This window comes from Eleutherodactylus coqui, chromosome 1, assembly GCF_035609145.1.
Source record: "Eleutherodactylus coqui strain aEleCoq1 chromosome 1, aEleCoq1.hap1, whole genome shotgun sequence".
In the NCBI taxonomy this organism is placed as follows: Eukaryota; Metazoa; Chordata; class Amphibia; order Anura; family Eleutherodactylidae; genus Eleutherodactylus; species Eleutherodactylus coqui.
The window spans coordinates 173,010,793-173,021,883 of record NC_089837.1 but is presented as its reverse complement, the minus strand read 5'-3'; the positions used below and the strand labels follow the sequence as shown (position 1 = coordinate 173,021,883).

The window sequence follows — 11,091 nt, the reverse complement described above, 5'->3', positions numbered from 1 at the left end:
ACTGCTGACTTCGCTGCTCTGTAAGTGCTTCACTATTTTACATTATGCAGAAATCTCACTGTACCCATTCCTCCTGCCTCTAATCTGGAAGCTATCTACTATGTGGGTGCCTATTCATTTGATGGATATGGAATTGTTAATTTTCAAAGGAGAAACAGCTGAAGGTTGCATTGATAGCATTCCCCAAAAATGTAAAGTCCTAGAATTCTCCTATTTTGTTGGGATGTTTAAGGGAACTAAGTAATGGGATAGATAGACCACTATTTCTTATATTTAGGAACACCATTGAGACTGGGGTTGTACCACTAGATTGGCGCATTGCCAGTGTGGTCCCAATACACAAAAAGGGGTCAAAAAGAGAACCTGGTAACTACAAGCCGGTAAGTCTCACTTCAACAATTGGAAAAATATTCAAGGACTTTTTGAGAGATGCTATTCTAGAATACCTCGAGAAAAACAACAATATAACTCCTCATCAGCATGGGTTCATGAGGGGTTGATCATGTCAGACCAACTGACACACCCCTTCACTACCCTTCTACAAATAGCAGATTTGAAACTGACACAGTAAGAAGAGGCCAGAACTGCTGACTTCGCTGCTCTGTAAGTGCTTCACTATTTTACATTATGCAGAAATCTCACTGTACCCATTCCTCCTGCCTCTAATCTGGAAGCTATCTACTATGTGGGTGCCTATTCATTTGATGGATATGGAATTGTTAATTTTCAAAGGAGAAACAGATGTTTACAGTACAAGATAACAGCTGAAGGTTGCATTGATAGCATTCCCCAAAAATGTAAAGTCCTAGAATTCTCCTATTTTGTTGGGATGTTTAAGGGAACTAAGTAATGTGATAGATAGACCACTATTTCTTATATTTAGGAACACCATTGAGACTGGGGTTGTACCACTAGATTGGCGCATTGCCAGTGTGGTCCCAATACACAAAAAGGGGTCAAAAAGAGAACCTGGTAACTACAAGCCGGTAAGTCTCACTTCAACAATTGGAAAAATATTCGAGGACTTTTTGAGAGATGCTATTCTAGAATACCTCGAGAAAAACAACAATATAACTCCTCATCAGCATGGGTTCATGAGGGGTTGATCATGTCAGACCAACTTGATCAGCTTCTGCAAGTTCTACGTGGGACCTTGGAGAGTCTATTGACCTTGTATATCTGTTTTTTCTAAAGCATTTGACACAGGTTGATATATAAAATAAGACAGCTCAGTCTGGGTGAAAACGTGTGTATCTGGGTAAATAACTGGCTCAGAGATAGAAAGCAGAGGCTGGTAATAAATAGTTTGTATGCTGATTGAACCACTGTTGCTAGTGGGGTGCCACAGAAATAGGTGCCACAGTACTAGGCCCCATTCTGTTCAATATTTTTAATAACGACCTGATAAAAGGACTGCACAGTAAAATATCAATATTTGCAGACAATACGAAATGATACAAGGTAATTAATACAAAGGAGGACAATATGCAGCTACAAATGGACCTAGATAAGTTGGGGGCTTGGGTTGAAAAATGTCAAATGAAGTCCAATATTGATAAATGAAAGGTAATGCACATGGGCAGGAGAAATGGATGCCACCAATATACACTAAATGGGGTACTGCTATGGAAGAGTGAGATGGAAAAAGACCTGGGGGTACTAGTTGACTGTAGACTTAACTGGAGCAGCCAATGCCAGTCAGCTGCTGGGAAAGCAAATAAAGTCTTGAGGTGTATTAAAAGAGATATAGGAGCGAGGGATGAGAACATTATTCTTCCAATATATAAGGGAATTGTCAGGCCCCACATGGAATACTGCGTACAGTTCTGGACACCGGTGCTCAGGAAAGATGCTGTAGTGCTTGAAGGGGTCCAAAAAAGGGCAACTAAATTAATAAATGGAATGGGAGGATTAGAATACTTAGAGAGGGATTATTATTTACCCTGAAAAAAAGACGGTTAAGGGGCGACCAAATACTTATGTATAAATACATTAGGGGACAATACAAGGATCTCTCCCATGATCTGTTTATACCCAGGACTGCAACGGTAACAAGAGGGAATCCTCTATGTCTAGAAGAAAGCAGGTTTCATCACCAATACAGAAGGGGGTTCTTTAACGTAAGAGCAGTGAGACTGTGGAACCCTCTGCCTGAGGACGTGGTGATAGCAAAATCGGTAGAGGAGTTTAAGAGGGGATTAGATGTCTTTCTAGAGTGCTATGATATTACAGGATATAAACATTAGGTGACCAGCGGGGTTGTTGAGCCGGGTCTTGGAGTTAGATAGAGCTCAAACCATTGATCCAGGGATTGTTCTGACTGCCATTATGGAGTCGGGAAGGAATTTTTTTCCTCCAAAGGAGCTAAATTGGCATGTGATTTGGTTTTTGTTTTTGCCTTCCTTTGGATCAACAAGCGAGGGGGGGGGAGGTGCCCTATCTTATTTTTGGGGAAATGGGGTATATGCAAAGCTAAAGTTTAACACTTTTTCTAGTGTACATTGCCTTTTGAAGCAGACTTTGTGCACTTCCTCTTCCCTTCTTTCGATGACCTAACTTGTGCCTGCGTCAGCCAAGACCCCTTTGTCCTCTCTCTCCGGTCCTCTCCGTCTCCTCTCCTCTCTCACACTGACATGGCTGTAGAAGCTGTGACTTCTGTTATAAAATAATGTGGTTTCCTCAGGGATATGTAGAACGTACTGCATGTAGGGGCACAGTTAAGGGGCCCGGTGAAGGAGTTCAACTATGCCCATTACTGGTGTACACCACTGTTAGGCTGCTTGACAGCCAGGTGAGGCCCCCGTGCCTGATTAGCTAAAAAGCTCCTGATTGTCTGCCTGCTGCAAAGTCGTAGGAGCGTGGAAGGAGTGTAGTGATGAATGAAGGGTTAGGGGTTGTTCACTATTAGCTGTAATTCCTTCCATGTGTGAGCCGCCTGGCATTAACATGGAGGCATTTACCGCTCATTGTATACGCCTAAGGCTTCTTTCCAGCATGCGTATATCGGGCGGACGATTTCACGGCTGTCCAATATACGCTGTGATCTGATACATTGGATTCTAATGCATCAGATCACATAGTCATATTCCTGAGACGTAAAAGCGCCCGGCCGGCCAATATAGAAGCGGGCATATTTACGTCGGGCCCAGAAGATAGTCTTGGAATTATCTTTTGGGCCAGAATACGTTGGCCGCTGGATGGGCTCCTATGGGAGCCTATGACAGCGGCCAAAGGTGGGAGGGAGTTAAGGAGAGTGCTAAACTCCCTCCTTCTGCTCTCCTCCCCGCTCGCTCTTTCCAATGGGAGGGGGCAGGACAGGGGCAGAGCTAAGAACCGCCTGTCCCGCTCCCTCCTATTGCTGGCTGGCTAGGCTCTGCCCATCTCCCTGCCCCTTGTCTGCAGCCAGCAATGGGAGGAGGCTGGATTGGGGGGGCGCTTATCTCCGCCCCGTTCCACTTTCTCCCATTGCAAAGAGCGGGTGGGAAAGAGAACGGATATAAGCCTGCGAGGGTAAGGGAGGGTAAAGGGGTGACAGCAAGGTGACCTTGGCGTATATGCGCCGGGGCCAATGCCATGTGAACAGGCACACAAACGCTAGATTTGTGCACCTGTTCACCAGCTTCTACGCCCCAGATGTTAGCGTATATGTGTGAAGAAAAAATAGAAGAAATTTAGTGCGATAAAACTAGAGAAGCCGAGTTACTGCCGAGCGTTCTGAGCAGTGACGCCAGTTGTAAGACACGTGACTGAGGCAATCAGGATGGTTGTAGTAGAGCTGTGTATGCCTGATGTTTGGGGATCAGGATGGATGAAGTACAGCTGTTTGTGTCTGATGTGTGGGGATCAGGATGAATTGAGTAGAGCTGTGTGTGTCTAATGTGTGGAGATCAGGATGGATGTAGTAGAGCTGTATGTGTGATATCTAGGGATCAGGATTGATGTAGTAGAGTCGTGTGTGATGTCTGGGAATCAGGATGGATGTAGTAGAGCTGTGTGTCTGATGTGTGGGGGTCAGGAAGGATGTAGTAGAGCTGTGTGTGATATCTGTTGATTAGGATGGATGTAGTAGGTAGTAGAACTGTGTGTGATGCCTGGTGATCAGGATGGATGTAGCAGAGCTGTGTGTGTGTGATGTGTGGGGAACAGGCTGGATGGAGTAGAGCTGTGTGTGTAATGTCTGTGGATCAGGATGGATGTAGCAATGATGTGTGTGGATCAGGATAGATGTAGCAGAGCTGTGTGTGATGTCTGGATCTGGATGGATGTAGCATAGCTGTGTGGGGATCGGGGTGGATGTAGCAGAGCTATGTGTGTGATCTGTGGGGATTATGATGGATATAGCAGAGCTGTGTGGGGCTCAGGATGGATGTAGCAGACCTGTGTGTGTGATGTCTGGAGATCAGGATGGATGTAGCAAAGCTGTGTTATGATGCGTGAGAATCAGGTTGGATGCAGCATGTAGCAGAGCTATGTGTGCCACCACAAACACTGGTACTATAATTTCCTAATAATTACTAGTCTATATATAAAAAGGCAAAAGCCCTCACTCACTAACTGACTCGTCTCTAATTCTTTAACTTGCCAATGTCATACAAACATGAAATTTGGCATGACCATTCTTTAGGTCATAAATAGGTCAGAAATGTGGCAAATTCTGCAGCAGACGCCAAGAGCAGCGCGCCGAGACAGAGGCATGAGCGGGGGGCTGAAGGGGACAGCGGAGCAGCTCAGCAGCCGATACCGGCGCCGAAGCAGGTGCGGGGGCAGTAAGGAGAGACCGGAGCGCAGTAGCCGGCGCCAAGAGGCCACCAGGAGTCCAGCGCCAGCAGCAGCGGAGGGGACCAGAACGGAGCACTAGAGCAGCTGAGACAGGAGGGCAGAGTGAGCGGCTGCCGGGACAGCGGGTGACGTCACCAGGAGGAGTGGAGGAGTGGAAGAGCTGATAAGTATCTTCTGTGTGTGTTTGTGAGCTAAGTGTGTGTCTTCTGTGTATCTGGTTAGTTGTGTCTTCTGTGTGTGTGTGTCTGGTGGTCTAAGTGTTTGTGAGGGGGAAAAAAAACCAAAACATTTTGTGACCGGTTGCGCATAAGTGTCAGCGGGTAAGCGGTTGCGCGAGAGCGGCAGCATGTGAGTGGTTACACAGAGGCAGCAGCGTGTGAGTGGTTGCAGCAGCGTGTGAGCAGTTGAGCGGTTGCAGCAGCGTGTGAGCAGTTGCAGCAGCGTGTGAGCGGTTTGCAGCAGCGTGTGAGCGGTTTGCAGCAGCGTGTGAGCGGTTTGCAGCAGTGTGTGAGCGGTTTGCAGCAGCGTGTGAGTGGTTGCAGCAGCATGTGAATGGTTGCAGCAGCGTGTGAGCGGAGGCAGCAGCGTGTGAGCGGTTGAGCGGTTGCAGCAGCGTGTGAGCGGTTGCAGCAGCGGGTGAGTGGTTGCAGCAGCGTGTGAGCGGTTGCAGCAGCGGGTGAGCAGTTGCAGTAGAGGGTGAGCGGTTGCAGCAGCGGGTGAGCGGTTGCAGCAGCGGGTGAGCAGTTGCAGCAGCGGGTGAGCGGGTGAGCGGTTGCAGCAGCGGGTGAGCGGTTGCAGCAGCGGGTGAGCGGTTGCAGCAGCGGGTGAGCGGGTGAGCGGTTGCAGCAGCGGGTGAGCGGTTGCAGCAGCGGGTGAGCGGGTGAGCGGTTGCAGCAGCGGGTGAGCGGTTGCAGCAGCGGGTGAGCGGGTGAGCGGTTGCAGCAGCGGGTGAGCGGTTGCAGCAGTGGGTGAGCGGTTGCAGCAGCGGGTCAGCGGTTGCAGCAGCGGGTCAGCGGTTGCAGCAGCGGGTCAGCGGTTGAGTGGTTGCAGCAGCATGTGAGCGGTTGCAGCAGCGTGTGAGCGGAGTGTGAACAAGTCTATCTTCACTACTTCCACAAGTAAATTCTAGATCCCCATTAGGATGAGCTCCATGTCTGGCAATGTCATCCAGTGTGCTACTTGTGCAATGTATGCAGTCCTTGATCAGCCGATCGAGTTTGCATACTGTTGCGCAAGATGCGTGCACGTCGCACATTTAGAAGTCCAAATTCTGGATCTAAATGAGCAACTGGCAACACTGAGAGCCATTGACAACATGGAAAGGAGTTTGCTGCTCACTGAGCAGACACTCGCTGGGGTAGAGGTTGGGGCGGATGGTAGTACAGAAGAAGTGCAGGGGGAGCAGGCAGTCAGCTGGGTGTCAGATAGAAGGAGGCGTAGAGGGAATAGATCCAGGGAGGCTGGTCCTGAACTGGCACAACCCAACATGTCTGCAACATTGGCAGATGAGGGCGATGCCATTACAGAGCCAGCACCGCTGCAGCACGACATGCCCTCTGAACGCCAGGGGGATGACTGCTCCGGTGAGACGGGGAGTGCAGGGCAGGCTAGACAGGTTCTAGTGGTGGGGGACTCAATTATTAGGGGGACAGAGAGGGCAATCTGCCATAAAGACCGGGATCGTCGAACAGTGTGTTGTGTTCCTGGCGCTCGAGTTCGACACATCGCGGATCGGATTGACAGATTACTGGGAGGGGCTGGTGAGGATCCAGTGGTCATGGTGCACGTTGGCACCAATGAACGAGTTAGAGGTCATTGGAGGGCCCTCAAAAATGATTTCAGGGACTTAGGGTCCAAGCTCAGGGCGAGGACCTCCAGGGTAGTTTTCTCGGAAATACTACCTGTACCTAAAGCCACACTAGAAAGGCAGAAGGACCTTAGGGAGGTAAACAAGTGGCTCTGGAGTTGGTGTAAGAAGGAGGGATTTGGGTTCCTGGAGAACTGGGCTGACTTTGCTGTCGGCTACAAAGGGTCGGCTGCTGTAGGGACGGGCTGCATCTTAATGGGGGGGGGGGGGTGCAGCTGTGCTGGGGGATAAGATGGCTAGAAGGCTGGAGGAGTGCTTATACTAGGGACTGGGGGGGAGGGCAAAATGAGAAATAGTGGGGTAGCCAGTGTAACTAGCGATCCGGGTCCAAGCAAAGGGAATGGGGGTCGAGCAGGGGGTGGGGTTAGTACAGTTAGAACTGATAGATCAGCCATAAGTACGAATAGCAACAAAACAAATTTAAAAAACACAAAAAATGATATAAATTGTATGACCACGAATGCAAGAAGTCTGATCGGTAAAGTGGGTGAGCTTGAAGCGAGAATGACTGATGAAAATTATGATATAGTCGGAATTACGGAAACATGGCTTGATGATAAGTGCGATTGGGCGGTGAATTTGCAGGGGTACAATCTCTTCAGAAGGGACCGAAGGAACCAGAAAGGGGGAGGGGTATGTCTGTACGTCAAATCGAACTTGAAGCCGAGGCTACGGGAGGATATAGGGGTAGGAGACGAACAGGTGGAATCTCTGTGGGTAGAAATACAGGGAGGAAAAAATAACAAAATCCTGATAGGGGTCTTCTATAGACCACCAAGAGCAACAGAAGAAACTGAAAACTTACTACTAAGGCAGATAGAAGAGGTGTCAAAGCGCAATGAAGTAATTATCATGGGGGACTTTAATTATCCAGATATAACATGGGAGAAGGAAACCTGCAAATCTCACAGGGGTGATAAGTTCTTGAGAGTAATTAAAGACAATTACCTGAACCAACTTGTGCAGGAACCAACAAGAGGGAGGGCCACTCTGGACCTAGTACTAACCAACAAACCGGAACGTATAAAGGGGGTGCAGGTTGAGTGGCACTTGGGGAACAGTGACCACAATATAATCAACTTCCAGCTGTCAATCAATAGGAAGCCTTATCAAGGAGCAACAAAGAAACTAAACTTTAGTAAAGCAAAATTTGATGAGCTTAGAACTACTATCGGTAACATTAATTGGGACAACATCCTCAAAAATCACGGTACAGAGGACAAATGGGAAAAGTTCAAAAGGATCCTAATCACCTCATGTGAGCAGTTCATTCCCTTTAAAAATAAAAGAAACTCAACTAAAAGGAAACCAATGTGGCTCGACAAGACGGTAAGAGGGGCAATAAATGAAAAAAAGAAAGCGTTAAACTACTAAAGCAAGAAGGCAGCGAAGAAGCGCTAAAATCATACAGGGAAAAAACAAAATATGCAAAGATAAGATCAAAACTGCCAAGGAGGAAGCAGAAAGACGGATCACCAAAGAGAGCAAAAACAACCCGAAGCTATTTTTCAACTATATTAACAGCAAAAGAATTTGCAGGGAGAGCGCTGGCCCTTTAAAAAACAATGTAGGAGAAATCATTGATGATGACGAAGGGAAAGCAAATCTACTAAACAGTTTCTTCTCAAGTGTATTCACAAACGAAAAGGAAATGCCACACGAGATACAGGGGAATAAAACGAACCCCTCACAAAATATCTCATACCTAACACAGGAGGAGGTGCGGAAGCGTCTAAAGAAAACTAAAATTGATAAATCGCCGGGCCCAGATGGATTACACCCAAGGATACTAAGGGAACTAAGTGACGAGATAGCTAGGCCGCTATACCTAATATTTCTAGACACTATCAAGACCGGTGTAGTACCATTGGATTGGCGCATTGCCAACGTGGTTCCAATTTACAAAAAAGGGAGCAAAAGTGAGCCTGGTAACTACAGGCCAGTAAGTCTCACTTCAGTAATGGGAAAAATTTTCGAGGGGATTCTGAGAGACACCATCGATGAGTACCTCAAGGAGAATAAGGGAATAACTCCTCACCAGCATGGATTCATGAAGGGTCGCTCATGTCAGACAAATCTGATCAGTTTCTACGATGAAGTAAGCTCTAAGCTGGACCAGGGAGAATCTATTGATCTCGTATATCTGGACTTCTCTAAAGCCTTTGACACCGTGCCACATAATAGACTAATATACAGCTCGGACTGGGCGAAAACGTGTGTAAGTGGGTAAAAAATTGGCTCAATGATAGAAAGCAGAGGGTGGTAATAAATGGTTCGTACTCTGATTGGACCACAGTCGCTAGCGGGGTGCCACAGGGTTCAGTATTAGGCCCCACTCTGTTCCACATATTTATCAATGACCTGATAGAGGGGCTGCACAGCAAAATATCAATATTTGCAGATGACACAAAATTATACAATATAATTAACACAAAGGAGGATAATGTGCGGCTACAAACGGACCTGGATAAGCTGGGGGCTTGGGCAGGAAAATGGCAAATGAAGTTCAATGTTGAAAAATGTAAGACTATGCACATGGGCAGGAGAAATGGATGTCACCAATATTCACTTAATGGGGTACTACTAGGGAAAAGTGATATGGAAATGGATCAGGGGGTATTAGTGGATAATAGACTAAACTGGAGTAACCAATGCCAGTCAGCTGCTGCAAAGGCAAATAAAGTCTTGGGGTGCATTAAAAGAGGTATAGGGGCGAAGGACGAGAACATTATCCTTCCATTATATAAGGCACTTGTCAGGCCTCACATGGAATACTGTGTACAATTCTGGTCACCGGTGCTCAGGAAAGATGTCACAGTGCTTGAGGGGATTCAAAGAAGGGCAACTAAACTAATACATGGAATGACGGGACTGGAATACCCAGAGAGGCTATCCAAATTGGGACTATTAACTCTAGAAAAAAGAAGGTTAAGAGGCGATCAAATAACCATGTATAAGTACATGAGGGGACAATACAAGGATCTCTCCCGTGATCTGTTTACACCCAGGACCATGACGGTAACAAGAGGACACCCGCTACGATTAGAGGAAAGTAGGTTTCATCACCAACATAGAAGGGGATTCTTTACTGTAAGAGCAATTAGACTGTGGAACTCTCTGCCTGAGGAAGTGGTGATGGCAAAATCCATAGAGGAGTTTAAAAGGGGACTTGATGTCTTTCTGGAGAAGAAGGACATTACAGGATATAAATCTTAGGTTAATTGTCAATCCGGGCATATAGGAAGGTAGGAACTATTAGGGGTTGATCCAGGGAACAGTCTGATTGCCATTAGGGAGTCGGGAAGGAATTTTTTCCCCAAAATGGCTAATTGGCTTCTGGCCTTGGGGTTTTTTGCCTTCCTCTGGATCAACACAGGAGGATAGACAGGCTGGACTAGATGGACATTGTCTTCATTCAGCCTTACATACTATGTTACTATGTTATGTTATGTATATCCACATCCAAAAAGCAGTCTGCACGCTGTCTATTTTGAAACAACCCTGCCCATTTCTGCCACATGTAAACATACCCCCACGGTAATAGTGACATCCCCCAGAGCAGCCCCTGCGGTAATAGTTACATCCCCCAGAGCAGCCCGCGCGGTCATAGTGACATCCCCAAGAGTTGCCCCCGCGGTAATAGTGACATCCCACAGCAGACCCCAGTTTAATATTGACATCCTCCAGCGGTCCCAGTATAATAGTGACATCCCACAGTGGCCCCTAGTAGTGATGGTGATATCCCACAGTGACCCCTGTAGTAACGGTGACATCCCATGGCAGCCCCAGTAGTATTAGTGACATTAGAAAGTCCCATTAACAATTGCGTTTAAAAAAAATGCAGCGATATCGCATGAAAAAAATGCGCAAGAAAAACGCAAGTGTGCAGGAGGCCTAATATGTATAATAATAATTTTTTCTGCCTGTGTATACATTGTGGTGTAGTGAAGAACACTGCAAAGGCACATTGTGTTTCTGGACATAACCTTGTGTGTGTGATGCAATTATCCAGACTATGAACAAATATTGAACTGTTTAGACGGCAGAAATAAATAAAAAACTGTTGAGATTCTTTTTATCAGATGGGTCAAAGATAAACTAAGCCTGGGTTCACACAGGGTGGATTTGCCGTGGAACTTTGCCAGCAGCAAATCTGCCTGCGGCCGCTAATCCCAGGATTAGCCAGCCACGTGGCTGAGATTTGTCAAAAACCTCGTCCACATGGGGCAGACAATATCTTGCAGCAAAGCCGGCATTGGCTGGCAGTGCGGTGTGGATTCCCGGGATGCAGCATGTCCATTCTTTTTTTTTCCGTTGCGGCCTCACTCCTCTCTATGGGAGAAGCATGCGGCTAAGCGCCGCGGGTTTTGAAGCTGCACTTATCCCGCGGAAATCTCGCGATTTTTTACTGTGGCAAAACCGCAGGATTTCCAGAGTGAAACCGA

The 11,091-nt window shown here is 47.1% G+C and overlaps 1 protein-coding gene across 1 annotated transcript in view; it reads left to right on the top strand.

Annotated features, from left to right (window-relative positions):
* The first annotated feature begins 554 nt into the window (after positions 1-554).
* Positions 555-11,091, top strand: part of LOC136628113 (glutathione S-transferase 3-like) — a 36,350-nt gene continuing 25,813 nt past the window's right edge. The window contains exon 1 of the mRNA XM_066603761.1: positions 555-603. The gene's annotated coding sequence lies outside the window, so the exon portion shown is untranslated. The remainder of the gene's footprint in view (positions 604-11,091) is intronic.